At 45.8% G+C, this 15,179-nt stretch overlaps 1 long non-coding RNA gene across 1 annotated transcript in view; it reads right to left on the minus strand.

Annotated features, from left to right (window-relative positions):
* The window catches only part of LOC128340101 (uncharacterized), a 38,605-nt gene that overhangs the window by 20,381 nt on the left and 3,045 nt on the right, over positions 1–15,179 (minus strand). The gene's annotated exons all lie outside the window — the stretch shown is intronic.

The following is a 15,179-nucleotide window of genomic DNA, read 5'->3' on the forward strand; positions in this document are numbered from 1 at the left end:
CACGGCAGGCACACTTGGGGGGGAGGGGGTTCCCAGTAATGCACCGTGCACTCACGGGAGGGCCACTGTGCGGCAGTCCTTCTGACCCCCGAGCTGCTGGGTGAGCTGGGTGAGAGCTGGAGCCAAGCCACTGCTCATCTGGGTGGGCAATCTGCCTGCTCAGCACAGGGTAAGAGATTGTCTGGGGGGAGGGTCAGACCTCGAGGAAGCTCTTCTCACTGATCATGCAAAGAGCTTAAAAGATTGCCTTCTCTATCATCAGATGCTGGCTATAGGTCAATACACTTAATCTGGGATTGCCCCCCTCACCAGAAAATCCTCTCTAATAAAACGCTTGGTGTCCGTCCGTGGACGGACACCAAGCGTGTGTTCGTGCCTCCCTCGGCCGTTCTGCGCATGCTCGGAGCGCATGCGCAGAACAGCTGAGTCAGAAATGGACAAAGGGAACAGGCGGCCATGTTGGTTCCTTGCCGGGCCGCGGAAAGGGCAGAGACGGCCGCAGGGAGGCGGCGGCGGCGGCTCCAGGCCAGCCGCAGACAACTGAGAGGCGGGCCGGGTCTGGCCCGCCCGCCAAAGACAGCAGAGGCGGCGACAAAAGGACCTGCCGCAAGGAAGAGAGATAGGCTGGATAGCCGGCCCGTGAAGGCCAGAGACGGCGGCGGTGGGTCCGGCCCGGCCGAGAAGGGAGACCGGGCTGCAAATGTGAGGCGGAGGCGTTCCAGTGGCGTGTCAGGCCATGAGGCGGCGGCCGGCCCTGGCCAACCAAGGCAGCCCGGCCCCAGATGTGAGGCGGGGGCAGGAGCAGGCCAGACCGGCAGCGTGGCCATCGAGTTGGCCCCGCTGGCAGCAGCGGCCACAGCAGGAGAACTAGCCCTGCTGGTGGCCGCAGCAGGCAGACTGAGCCCGCTGGCAGGGGCGGGAGCGCCCCGGCAGTGTGGCGGAGGCGGGGGAAGGCTGGCCCAAACAACTCACCCAGCTCCGATCTGGAGGAGGCGGCGTAGGGAAAAAGCAAAACGAACGCTGGGCCCCGGGTGGATCCGGGTCAACTGGCCCCCGTGCTCTCGCCTCTCAGCACTCGCCTCTCAGTCGCTCCCCTCTCAGCCACCACCAGCATGAGTGTTCGTGCAGCAGAATTTACATCCAGTGAGTGAAGTTGCCTAGGGGCGGCGGTGCAGGCGACCATACCATCTGGGACAGACTAAGGCGGACTTAGGGGAGTCCCAGGGGCTGTGGAGGCCCTGGACTTCGGGCCAGAAGTCCAGGGGTAAAGGCAACTCTGAGTACACCTCTCTATGCTATCTACAATGGAGCATATGCGAGGGAGGCGTTGTTTCATGCCACATCTAACTGATCTCCATTGAAACAGCATGTTGGAGTAAACAAATATTTGATCTGATCCAAACGGTTCTTCTTATGGTCTTATGTTACTAACTAAGGCAGGCATAGGCAACAGCGGTTCTCCAGCTGTTGCTGAATTACAACTCCTATCATCCCCAGCTACAGAATTGTGGACAGGGATGATGGGAGTTGTAGTTTAACAACAGTGGGAGAGCCATCATTGCCTACCCCTAGGGGGTATGGAGGCTGGCATCGGCGGGAGGGGGAATGGCGGCGGGGGGACCACAGAGAGGAAAAAGACGGAGGGGGGAGCCCGCCGGGTGGGCGGAAAAGGAAGGCGAATGGCGGAACTCTCCCCTACTAGCGCCCGTTTTTAAAACGGGCTTGAAAACACTAGTACAGGCAATAAAACCACTAAACAATGATATGGGAGAAAAGACCACAACTTTATTAATTATTAAGACCGACGGGGATAGAGTGTGAATGCAAAGTTCCCAGGCATTTGGAACTGTGCAGGGGAAAGCTACAATACCTAGAATACTCCCCGAAGCAGTGTCCATTGGAACTGCGTTCATCTTCAGAACTTTTCACCTTCAGATGGAGATCGATTGCCACAACAGCCATCCCCAGTTCAGTCAGAAGTCCAAGAGAGAGAGGCTGATGAGGAAAACAGAATGGGAGTACGAACCTGGTCAGGGAAATTATGCTGCAGTCATCACTTCTGCTCCATGTCCCATTGTTGAAAGTCTTTCAGACATGGCCAATGGGGTCGAAGCTTGGAAGGTGCCATTGGTAAGGGGGTACTCAGGTGGCACCCCAAGAGAAGTTCTGCCAGTGAAGATCCCAAAGAAAGGGTAATGGATCTATATGCCAATAGAGCTTAATATGGTCCTCTTTTTCAACAACCTTTTCAAAGTTTGTACTGCCCGTTCAACTTCCCCATTGCTTTGAGGTTAATGGGGGCTACTGGTACAATGTTCAAAGTCATCTGTCTCTGCAAATGCTGTGACACTGTCATAGACATACTGAGGTCCATTGTCCGAAATAAGAAGCTGAGGAACTCCTTGAAGCTATTCATCACACACAGGCAAAAGTGACTAAAGAAGCCCAGCCTGGTTTTGCCTGCACATGTGCACCACCGGGATTGGGCCCAATCCTGCCACACCTCAGCAGCAAACCCAAAATGATCATTTCATGAAAGTAAATGTTCTCCAACCATTTATTTGGCATTTGTGTCTATCACAAATAAAGTCTCTGGGGAGGTCCAACAGGGGTCAGCCATCATCAAAGTTGTTTCCTGGGGATAGAGCGTGAATGCAAAGTTCCCAGGCATTTGGAACTGTGCAGGGGAAAGCTACAATACCTAGATCTTATAACATAAATACTCCCCAAAGCAGTGTCCACTGGAATTGTGTTCATCTTCAGAACTTTTCACCTTCAGATGGAGATCGATTGCCACAACAGCCATCTCCAGTTCAGTCAGAAGTCCAAGAGAGAGAGAGGCTGATGAGGAAAAAAGAATGGGAGTACAAACCTGGTCAAGGAAATATGTTGGACCTCCCCAGAGACTTTATTTGTGATAGACACAAATGCCAAATAAATGGTTGGAGAACGTTTACTTTCATGAAATGATAATTTTAAATTAAAAGAGTATTTGGGGGGTTTAAGTTGAAAACAGTTTAAGATTTATAAAGATGGAAGAAGCGAGATGTGACACAATAGTGTATAGCGGTTAAAGGGTGAACATGTTAAGAGGTGGAGGTAAATAAAGGAAGGACTGCCTCCCCGGGAGGCTTTTTCTTCGGTTTCTATTCTCCTAAAATGGTTGCTGGTCTTTCTTTGCAAACACTATAGGCTGTGGCAGTAAACTCATATGAAATACCAGCAAAAACTTTATTAGGCCACTGATAAGCAATTATTTCACTTCTTTCTGGCACTGCTCAGAAGACTTAGCAGTAGCACAGAAGAATATCCACATGGCTATTGAAGACCTGAATATACCATGAAACAGTCATCTGATTGCACACAAACAGCCCTAACCCCCAGTTTCATTCTCCATTCAGAGCCATGTTACTTGACTTTAACCCAAATGTGTGAGGAGTTGGTGGTATTGTGCTGTAGATTATTGGGGTGGGGGGAGAGATTCTTCAGACTGCTGACAGGCTTTGAAAGATAGAATTTTGTTATTTTGTCTGCTGTGAAAATTGCTTTTCAACTACAGCAAGTACGGTATTAGGTAAAATGATAGATTGCATACATTTTGCACCAACAAACATCAAGGGGATCTTGTCTCCAATATGTATCACCTCTGCAGCAGGGAATCAGACTTTGGACATGATTCAGTATCCACTAAAGACTAACATAAAATGAGTAGAGCAATGATGCTTCTTGTGCATTTATAATGAATGAATGTTGGAATGGGATGCACATTACAATGTATTAAGTAATTTTTAAAACTTGCTGTACAAGGTACCACTCTTCTATGTTGCTCATCAAAGCCCCCACATGGGAGACAGCTTGAAAGGCTATGCCACCTGGCCTCATAGTTGGCCAGCCATTTGCTGTAAGTATGATGAATAATGGTTTGATGTGAACAACACTCCCAATGATGGATGATCTTTGTTCCTGCAGGTGTTGCTCTGTGAGTGAGTATGCTAAACACATTTCTGTGTTAGATGTTGCTTCATGCTCCTGCTCATGCAGCTTGCTGTGCATGACATGGTGTGTGTGTGTGTGTGTGAGAGAGAGAGAGAGCGCTGCCATGACTTTACTTCATGTACAGTCACTGCCTTGATTCTCCTGCTTCTGCCAGCATATAGAGAAGATGGGATTGGAGCTGAAAGACTAAGCTGTAAACAAGCACAATATATAAGACTGCTTACTGCTTACATGGCACAGAAGTCAAGGTGCTCACCTACATTGAGGACATTCTCACAATCAAATGGGAGGAACTGGAAGGAGGACAGGGACCTGCCTGCTTCCTTTCACACGATCAGAGCATCCGATGGACTCCGCCATCCACACACCCACACAAGTGGCACAGCAGCAAGCCCAGCGGTGATCAGGAGGGAGGAAGCAAGCTGGGGTCACCAGGTATCCCACAATGCATTGCACAAGCAGCATGGTGTATCGGGGAAGCTCCACACTGCCTGGCTGCTTCTTCCCCCTGGCTCTATCATAAATATGGCTGCCAGCAGACTGGGAGCAGCTGCCAGCAGCGCGGCACCCCAGGCAACCAGCAAGTAAGATAGGAGGTGAGTGCTTGTCCTCCTACATCATTTTAAACGTGGGTAGGTGACCGGACTACTCAGGGGAGGAGCGGCGGGATTGGGAGCAATCCTGGGGCTCCAGATGACCAGCCCTACCTGGGTAGGGCAGGGCTGGCCATGAGAATGGGCTCATTGTCTACGCCTTTTGTTCATGAGTGAATGTGTAAGTGTCTTGACTCTTCTTTTAAGTAGAAAGGGGTTGTTGTTTTTTATTTTAGAATAACGGATTCCCAATGATGGATGTAAATGTTTAACTAAACTTCAGAGTATCTTCAACGTATACAGAGTATTTCCAATATATTTTTATCTGCAGTAATGTATGAAAGCTAGAGACAAAGTGTGAAACCCCATATAGATGACTGCTGGTTATAATGAATCTATTATATTGTCTTTATAACATGCCCATTGGTTTCCTTAACCTTGAAATCAAATCTTGTTTTCAAGGTTATGAGCTACCCTGTGAGGTAGCTCATGCTGAGAAACAATTACTTGCTCAATGAAATTTGTAGCTGAGTGGCAATTTGGATTCCATTTCTGTGTCAACGTTTGGGGGCATACTTGGCATAGCATGGTCAATCCAGCCATGGCAAGACAAGAACAACATTTTGCACTGCACTTCTGAGGACTCGTCTTGTGGGTTTTTCATTCAGCAAAGTAATGCATGGTTTTAATTGCCATCCCAGTTTCAATATAGCATTTTCAAGAGCAAATGACAAAACCAGCCAATTCTTTTTGAAACAGGAATTTCTTTAACCAAGAATGCTACGGTGAATGAATTTCCTTGCTTTGTAGGTCAAGTCATGGCACAAACTACCTTGCCAGTTTATTAGTGTGAACCAGAAGAACTGGCAGGCTACTGCACACATTAGCACAGGATGGTGCCCAATTCAATGTAAGAGGTTGTCTTTATGCTGCAGAATGCTACTGCTCATTACTTTGCTTTCCCCCACAAGCTTCTCAGGAAAGAAACATTACCCACCTATGTAAATATTGTGAAGAACTTCACTGCATTCCAAAACAAACAATACCGCATATTTTTATGAATTAAGGTAGTGCTTTTTGTTGCTGCTGCTGTAAACAATATAGTAGAAAATAACAAGAGCTTTACTGCTTTTATCCTAGGAGAATGTGAAGTTAAAAAATATTACACCATTTCCAAGTAGACTGCCTAAGCTGGCAAAAGTTGACTCTTTTGCTCTCCTACCGTTAAGTGAGCAGGGACAGTTTGCGTAATTGGGATAGGAAAGGGCTGCTCAGTTTTGGCCCACCAACTGTTTTTGGATTACAACTCCCATCATCCCAGCCACAGTGGCCAATAGTGAGGGATGATGGGAGTTGTAGGCCAACAGCTGCTGGAGGGTCGAAGATGAGCAGCCCGATAGGACAAGCACTTGCGGTAAAAATTCCAAGCTGCTTTACAGTTTCATTAAAATGCAATCGTTTACCCTTCTCTCTGTAGCTCTGATAATCAATCACTCTCCTAATGGCTATCACTAATAAATGCTTATGTTTTTCATGCTTTAGTATACGCAGCATGCTGCCACTAAAATTCAGCAAAAGGGCATCACATCAGGGGGCATTTCAGATTTCAAGAAGGAAAGCAAAGAGACTTTAAATAGGTGGAGGGCAAAATTCAGCCAAGTCCAAGGGCCCTCTCTCAGTCTTAACATTGTAAAGAGCAGCATTTCTACAAGGAAAATTCATAACTGCACAATGGTATGTTGTGAGCATAGCGTGCACTACTACAACACACCCACACACTCCTATGTGTTTTCCTTATCTGTGACATATACTTGGTTGCCTAGATTCACACTCCATGGCATTTAGAATTCTACACAGAGTGGGAGAAAATTCTGGGAATTTGGCAGGATGACCGCAGAAGATGTTCTGTTCACTGGTGAAGATGCTGTGGGGAATAACAATGGAGATTGCAGGAAGTGTATCTGACGGGGAGAAATGGGTGCACTTGGTTAGAAACTGGTTTTAGAGGAGACCGAGGCCCATTCACACTTTAGTCCCATTCACATGTTAAGTTCAACATTCATACAATGAGTGTACAATATACACAAATACAGATTTGTACACAGGTACGGGCAGCAGCGATCTAGGAAGATGCTGAAAGGCATCATCTCATACTGTGCAGGAGGAGGCAATGGTAAACCCTTCCTGTATTCTACCAGAGAAAACCACAGGGCTCTCTGGGTGGCAGGAGTCAAAATCGACTTGACGGCACAGTTTACCTTTACCTTTACAGTAATTCACATGTTATGCTGAACACAGGTACAGCAGTACACTTCCTATCTGTACCATGCACTTGAAGGGTTTGTATACAGGTTCATTTTTGTGTCCAGTCATTCACACAAGCATGCGTATGAGTATACAGACAACCATACACTCATACAGTGTAGTGTTTGAATTGAGTTCTGGACTACTCACTTTATTTTTCTCATTGTTATGTGTGATGTGGAATAGCATTTGCTTTGGTGCTTCTTACTAAAGAATGGGAATTTCTCCAGCAGCTCCTTGGTAGCCAACCAGCAAGGAAAACAGACCTGCCTATTCCTGTACTTTAAAGAGAGGGTTGTTATGTAGAAATCAGCAGGTAAAGATTTTCACTGCATGAAACTAAATGCTATCATCTGCTAATTGCTGCAGATGAAACTGCTTTTAAAGGGGCAGCTACAGGGGCTGCTTCAAAATTAGTAACGCTTCCAGCACCATCTGTAGATATTGCTGTTCCTTTTCTGTAGGGATATAAAAGAACGTATATAACCTGTAGGTTGGTTATAGCTGAGAGAACGTAACACCCCTTCTCACTGAACATAACCCATCTTCTGACTAGGTTCATGTGGAAAGATCATCAGCACAGCTAGAATAGAGAGGAAACATGTTTAATGTTTCATTTAAGATCTGGCCTGATGAAATATTGAAACCCATCAACCTTTTCAGAAGTCTGGAGCCTCTGTCTCACACTTAATTCACCATCTATGCAATGTTTTCCCCTTAGGAACTACAGAACAGCAGGAACATGACTTTCAGTGAAGGACAGTAATATGGCTGTGAATCTGCCCACGGGGCTTCTAAAACCACGTGGGAAGCCACTGGTCTGTGGCATGAAACCATGACATCATTTTATTATGTTATATGATACAATATGGTATCGTTAATAAATCCTAGCATAGCAGATGAATTAAATTAAGGTGAAAACATTTGACTCCTGAAGAATATGAGTTTGGCAAAAATGGAGTTTGCATCTCTGTGAGGTTTTTACAAGGGTCATATGCAGATTTTGTGCCCACCAAATATGACAACGAGCCCTTTCTTATGATCAGTGGGAAGGGCTTGAGGGTGAGTGGTAGAGAAGGCTGCATAAACTTACCTTCCCCACACCTCCATTGCTGGGTGCACTCACCATGCAGCCAAATGGTCCTCCACTGCCCCTGGCAACTCAAATTGTGTGGTGCATTATGGGGCTCGATCCCCACAGTGATGGGCGAGTGATGTTATTGCTACAGTTTTGGCTACAAGCAGCCAGAGCTGCACATTATTTTAAAAATGGAGCAAAGGGCATTTGCCGCCATGGCACTGCTGGCAGCCAGTCAGCTCCTGTGGTTTGAGACGCACAGCCAAGAGTGGGTTTGGCTGCCTTAGCCCAGTCTTGGCTGTACATGTGAACAGCCTCAATGCATATGGAGTGTAAGCCATGCCCGCAGTGCTGATGTGCTTGCTGGCCTCACCCAGGTCTCTGTGCATTTGGCACTTGTCTGCAAAGAGCAGTACTGGATGTGGGGAGGGTTCCTCCTGTTTTGTGGAAGTCTAAATCCCAAGGTTTCTATGTTATATCACATGAAGGAACCATCCATACTTGGGGCTACCCCTACAAATAAGCACTGGATATGCGGAGGCACAAGGGACTTGGACAGCAAAGCATCACCTCCAGAGTGGGTGGCTAGCTAGTCCACTCCCATTTCCCTCCTTACATATTGGCATACACAGCAGTAATAATGTTTACATAAGGCCGAAATCTTGTGTCCATTTTTGCTGAAATTCCAAATGTGATCCCTTCACTTCCACGATATACTGTATGATTTATTCTTGGTTATTCAGTCAAGGTCCCTTCAGGCAATGAATCATAATGAGTGTGCGTGCGTGCATGCGTGCGTGTGTGTGTGTGAGAGAGAGAGAGAGAGAGAGAGAGAGAATAAATGAATGAAAATCAATCATTTTTAATTAGCTTTACGTACAATGCATTTACCTAGGATCCTCGGTGGGGTTTTTTAATGCAGTGCAGCACAAGATCAAGAAATATATTAAAATTCCTTATAATACAAGACAATTAGTTCACAGGCAAGAATTGCTTTCTGACCACACCTTAAATATGTTAATGTAGTCTTTCATGGTTCAGTACATCTATTAATTATTTCAGCAATTCCTACTGCTTCCCAAGTCCATCTGATGAATTAGCTCATCTGAGATGCCTGAACTATAAATAAACACAACATCTGTTGGACTGAAAGGCTTGAATGACTGGCTGTATAAATGACTATCCATACATTCTCAAAGCTGATCAGGCTCTTTGCACTGTTATGAACAAGAGGGGGGGAAATGCATACAGAAATATGGGGGTCTTCTGTTTTTTCTCACTGCTGCTTAGTCAAATGACTTGATAAAAACAAATAGCACAAGGGTTTGAGGGGCAATTAGCAAATGAAGAGATATGTCCACAAAACCAGACACTGTTTATCTAGATTCCCCTCTTGAAGAGGTTGGTTTGTTTTTTTGAACAATGGTTTGAGAGCCTCATGATTACTCAGTAAGAATTAATTAACCCTGAAAACAATACCTCTTCCACACATGAAAAGGCAGGGGCATTGCTGAGTACTTAAAAGATCTGGCCCCTGGTCCCACAGGGCCTGACTCAGGACCACAGCCCCCACCCCCTTGGTGATTAAATCTTTTCATGCTCGCAAAAAGAAACTAACCACTTCTTCCCATTTTTTTTATGACAAATGATTCCAGGGAGAGCAAGCTAAAGAAACCGACTTTCACTCTGTCCTGCTTTTGCTCTGCATCATCCTCGCTATTCTGCCTGTTGGTGATGGTGGCAAACTCAGCATGCTTTCTCCAGGCAACAGCCTGCCTTCTGGGTGGTGGGAAGAGAGGAGATGGAAGAAGGAAGGCGTTGGTGCCTGCCATTCAGTGCTACATGCAGGCACTGCCGGAGCTTCCTGCTTGAGTTGGGAGCCTGCATACTGCACAGTGAGGAGACTGCTGTGCTGCCCACCATCATCATGCTGTTAGGTGGGTGCTGCCTGCAGAGTATTCAGATGCTGTGCAGTGTGCACAGCATGGGACTGTTAAGATGAACAGTGGAAAGCCACTGCTAAGGCTGTTAAAGTAACAGTGGGCCCCAGGGCTTTTAAAAAGTTAAATTCAGAACCGCACAGTGGTATGCGAGAGTAGTTCTGCATATAGCATGTGCCACTACAACACACACCTGTGCATTTTCCTTGTCTGTGTGCACTTCTGCTTTCTTGCCTCAAATCACATTCCACATTCAGAAGCCTACACAGAGTGAGCAAAAATCCTCAGAACTGGGGATCTGACAGCACTATTGCAGAAGAGTGTGATATTCACTGGTGAACACTCTATGCTGGGGAGTAGCAGTGGAGTCTCCAGAAAGTAACCATCTTTGGCAGGGGAGGAGAAATGGGTATGCTTGTTTAGGGTTTGGCTGCTAGACACGTTTCAGGTCATCTAACATAATACATCTTTTGTGTGACTTGGATTTTAGAACTGCACAAATGTGGCTTTAGAAATGCACTCTCTTTTTGCAGGGAGGACTGTACATGTTGTGCCTGGCTGTACATTTTTAAAAGTCCTGGTGTATCCAGCTCATCAGGCAGTGTGGAGGATATCAGGAGTGCTAAAGAAGTGAACTGGGATGAGGTACATGCCCAGGTGGCCCAGTGCCATCAAAGCCCCTGTGAACAGGAGCGTTAAACAGAATACAATGTTTAACTACTTCCTTCTTTCCCCTCCATGGCAGATTTGGCTGATTACATCAAATCAGTTCATGCATGCCAAAACTTCCCCATCCACTGCCTTCTTGGTTAAAACCCTGCATGGGTACTTTTCCTTACAAAGGCACCAGCAAAGGCCTTTAAAAAATAATACCCCAGATGTTATCAAAAATAACGTTTGATGAACCTGTTTTAATAATACTGCATTTTTATCTGCTGTTTTGTGGTTTGTGTTGCCCGCCCTCCTTTAATTATTTTTATTAATTGGTTTTTATTGTCTCTCGTTGTGAACTGCCCTGGAACTATTATACTGAAGTCCATCCCCCACCCCCACACACATATCTTTGGTTAGGAACTTTCAGCTCAAAATGAGGAGCTTTAGTGAGGACAAAGGTTTTCAAGAAATGGAACCTTCCTACGCCCACCTTTTTGCTACTGGTGACACCTGTTTGTAGGACCCTGGCAGTAGCAATGATTGCTAATTAGTGATGTGGCATTGTAAGAAGGTAGTAGCAGTAAGCAATGCTTCCTGCCCTCATTGTAGCATGTTTTGAGTAAGAACATGCAAGAAAAACTGCCTAGTAGTAGCAGCAGCAGTAAACTTGAACATGGCTGAGGGATGAGCACTTCATGCCTGGCAGGCATGCATGGCAGCTTCACACTATTACAGTAGCTTTAATTCCTAAAAGGTCAAGTGTGCTGTCGCGACCACAGAGCCCTGTGGTTGTCTTTGGTAGAATACAGGAGGGGTTTACCATTGCCATCTCCCACGCAGTTTGAGATGATTTTGTTTGTACAGTACACCTGCTTTTGTTTGTACACCGCCCTGAGTCTGTGGATTGGGCAGTATATTAAATCACTTAATTAATAAAGAAAAAAAATGATGCCTTTCAGCATCTTCCTATATCATTGCTGTCTGATACAGGTGTTTCCCATAGTCTGAAGACAACCAAAGGGCTCTGTGGTCACCAGGATTCAACACTGACTCGCTGGCACATTTACCTTTAATTTCTAAATCTCTCAATCTGATGCTGCCCTATAATGTTTGCTGATTTATTTATTTATTTATTTATTTATTTTTACACGTATATCCCGCTTTTTCTCCTAGGAGCTCAGAGCGGTGTACATGCTTATTTTTATCCTCACAACAACCCTGTGAGGTAGGTTAGGCTGAGAGATACATGACTGGTCCAGAGTCACCCAGTGAGTTTCATGGTTGAATGGGGATTCAAACTCAGGTCTTCCCAGTCCTAGTCCAAGACTCTAACCACTATGCTATGTTGTCGTGGGCATTGTTTTGCCCTCAAAGGATCTGCTGCCATCCTTGGAACAGCGGTGGTGAAGTGGGGGAGATCTGGGGTAACCCCCAAAACACTGGGTGTGGGGCACATGCCCCCTGTCCCCCCCAATGGTGCCACTGGTCTAGCTACCAAGAAAACTAAATTCTATAAAATGTAATTCCCCATTTTAAATGCTTTTTTGAACCGTTGCATTCTCGAACAGTAGAAGACATTTTTCATTATTCAGCTTATCAGTATGCTAGGCTAGACTCCTTAAACACTGATTCTGTTTCTTCACCTGTTTTGAGACATAAGTATAACTAGGAATCTGTGAGTTGCATGAAAAGCAAAATCTACACAGCCTCCAGTTGAAGAATGCAGCCTTTGGAGCTCACTAGAGCCTTCACTAGAAACAGCAATATTTACAAGCTGTTGCCCTCGGCTGGACCTTACACTCAGAGGCATCTGGAGGCCCTCTCTCGATCTGTGCTCTTTTTCCTTTATAAAATCTCTGACTGCAGCTGTTTGCAGAACTTCAAATGCTCCAAGTCTGTTTAATCTCTTCAACAGCAAACATACCAGGTGTTAGAGAATCAACATGGCATAGCTATCACAAACATCTCCCACATCTAATTTATCTTTATATAACTATGGATTATTTTTCTAAACCACTTAATCTGCATAATAGCTCTTGTTTTCATTCTTGGTATATTCCCCATGTATTATGATTCCTCTCCCAGTGGCATATGAAGAATTCTCCTCAAACCAAACAACTGCCTCACCAAACCAACCACATTACAAATTTAGGCTTCCCTGGTTATCTTATTGTGTCTAATGTTTATATCAGAATTAGGGGTGTGCAATTCGGGTTTTCGGTGATTCGGTTCGGGACCAGAACCAAATCACCCCCATTCTGTTCTGTGCCTGAATCTGGGCTACCCGAATCACCCCTGATTTGGTTCGGATTCGGATTAAATCTGAATCGATTCGGGTAAGAAAAACGGGTCCCAGGGGCAAAATAGTGGGGTGGGGTGGTAGTGCCCAATGGTTGGAGGCCAGCACCCAAATTTCAGGGGAATTGGGCAAAGGGCTGATTTGGGGGGAATTTTTGAAGTTTTAGTGTCTTTGGGGCAGATCGGGGGCATAGCGTGGGATCTGGGCAAAAAGAGTGGGGTGGGGTGGTAGTGCCTAATGGGTGGAGGCTACCACCCAAATTTCAGAGTGGTTGGGCAGAGGGCTGATTTTTGGGGAATTGTTGAAGTTTACGTGTCTTTAAGGTTTTTCCCCATAGAGAAGCTTTGAGGTGTCAGCAAATGTATAGCTCCACGCGGGAGGCAAAGGGGTGGCCTAGAGCAGTGTGTGGTTGGTGGTAGTGCCAGGTAGGGTCAAGGAAGCTACCTGAATTTTTTCAAAGGATTTGGGCAGAGGGCTGATTTTTGGGGAATTGTTGAAGTTTACTCATCTTTAAGGTTTTTCCCCATAGAGAAGCATTGAGGTGTCAGCAGCCCCATAAGTGCACTTGGGGGGTGCTGGGGTGGCCCAGAGCGAGTGGTAGTGTAGTGCACATAGGGCGCCAACCACCCCCATGGGTTTCTAACCCATGGGGTACAGGGTTCTGTTGTTTCAGAGGTATTCTGAGTGTGGATTCTATGATAGCTAATGAGATGTTCAATGAAACACCATGAATCCACTCTAATTTGCTATTTGACCCTATCTGGCACTACCACCAACCCCACACTGCTCTAGGCCACCTCTTTGCCCCCCGCGTGAAGCTATACATTTGCTGACACCTCAATGCTTCTCTATGGGGAAAAACCTTAAAGATGTATAAACTTTAACAATTCCCCAAAAATCAGCCCTCTGCCCAAATCCTTTGAAAAAATTCAGGTAGCTTCCTTGACCCTACCTGGCAATACCACCAACCACACACTGCTCTAGGCCACCCCTTTGCCCCCCGCGTGAAGCTATACATTTGCTGACACCTCAAAGCTTCTCTATGGGGAAAAACCTTAAAGACACATAAACTTCAACAATTTCCCCAAAATCAGCCCTCTGCCCAATCACTCTGAAATTGGGGTGGTAGCCTCCACCCATTAGGCACTACCACCCCACCCCACTCTTCTTTCCCAGTTCCCACACTATGCCCCCGAACTGCCCCAAAGACACTAAAACTTCAAAAATTCCCCAAAAATCAGCCCTTTGCCCAATTCCCCTGAAATTTGGGTGGCAGCCTCCATCCATTAGGCACTACCACCGCACCCCACAATTTAGCCCCTGGGACCTGAAATTCGAGCTGACATCAAATCTCACTTTTTTGCATTGAAATCAATGGAGGCAAAAAGGCGGGGAATTCAAAGAGACGTCATCCCGAATCACCCGAATTTTTTGGGCACGAATCAGGGGTGATTCGGCTCGGCCCCGAAAAATATCGGGGGACATCGGGGTGATTCGGTTTGGACCCGAATCACCCGAAATTGCTCTTTTCGGGCACAGATCGTTCTGTGCCCAAAATTTTTTGCACATCCCTAATCAGAATCACCAAATATTTCTTTTTGGAACTCTCATCTTCCCCAAGAGTGTATTACAAATAACTTCTGAGAAAGTCCAAAGGAAAAGACAGATTCACAAACAAGTAAATATGAAAACCCAAGCACATTTATGCTCCTTGGCTTGGTAAAGGAAACTAAAATAAGCTTGAGATTTGTAGTGCATACAGAAATGGCAAAGATCTAAAACTCTCCTGAGATAGCATAGCTAGAAAACCAATGAAATAGATATCAGTTATCTATATAAAGGATGAATATCAGGGTAGGAATATATTGGAATATATTCCAGATATTTTCAAACATACTGTAATAGAAAATACACAACAGCCCATGTTAAAAAATAGTCATGCTGAAGCAGTGGCCACATTCACACGTAAAGTAGAACTGAGGGACCAATAGACCTGCAGTTCTGGCATGGGACCCAAACTGCAGTCAGGGAGACTGCAAAAAGGAGGGGAAACTGTCTGTGCAGGTGGAAGAACTCGCTGCCGGGCTTCCTCTTTTGCATGAAGGACAGCCATGGGAGCCAATCAGAATGGAAAGAGGGAAGAGCTTCCTCCTTCAACTCTGGTTTCAGAGAATCCTCTGCTAACTTCAGGTAGGAGCACAGAAACGTTCTACAAACTGAGGGATCAAACTGGAGTTTGGGGAGGGAAAACTCAGGTTGCTTTTCCAACGGGGCAGAGGTTCCATGCATTCAGACATACAAGAAATCCAACTTCT

The sequence above is a fragment of the Hemicordylus capensis genome, chromosome 1 (assembly GCF_027244095.1).
Source record: "Hemicordylus capensis ecotype Gifberg chromosome 1, rHemCap1.1.pri, whole genome shotgun sequence".
NCBI classification, from domain to species: Eukaryota; Metazoa; Chordata; class Lepidosauria; order Squamata; family Cordylidae; genus Hemicordylus; species Hemicordylus capensis.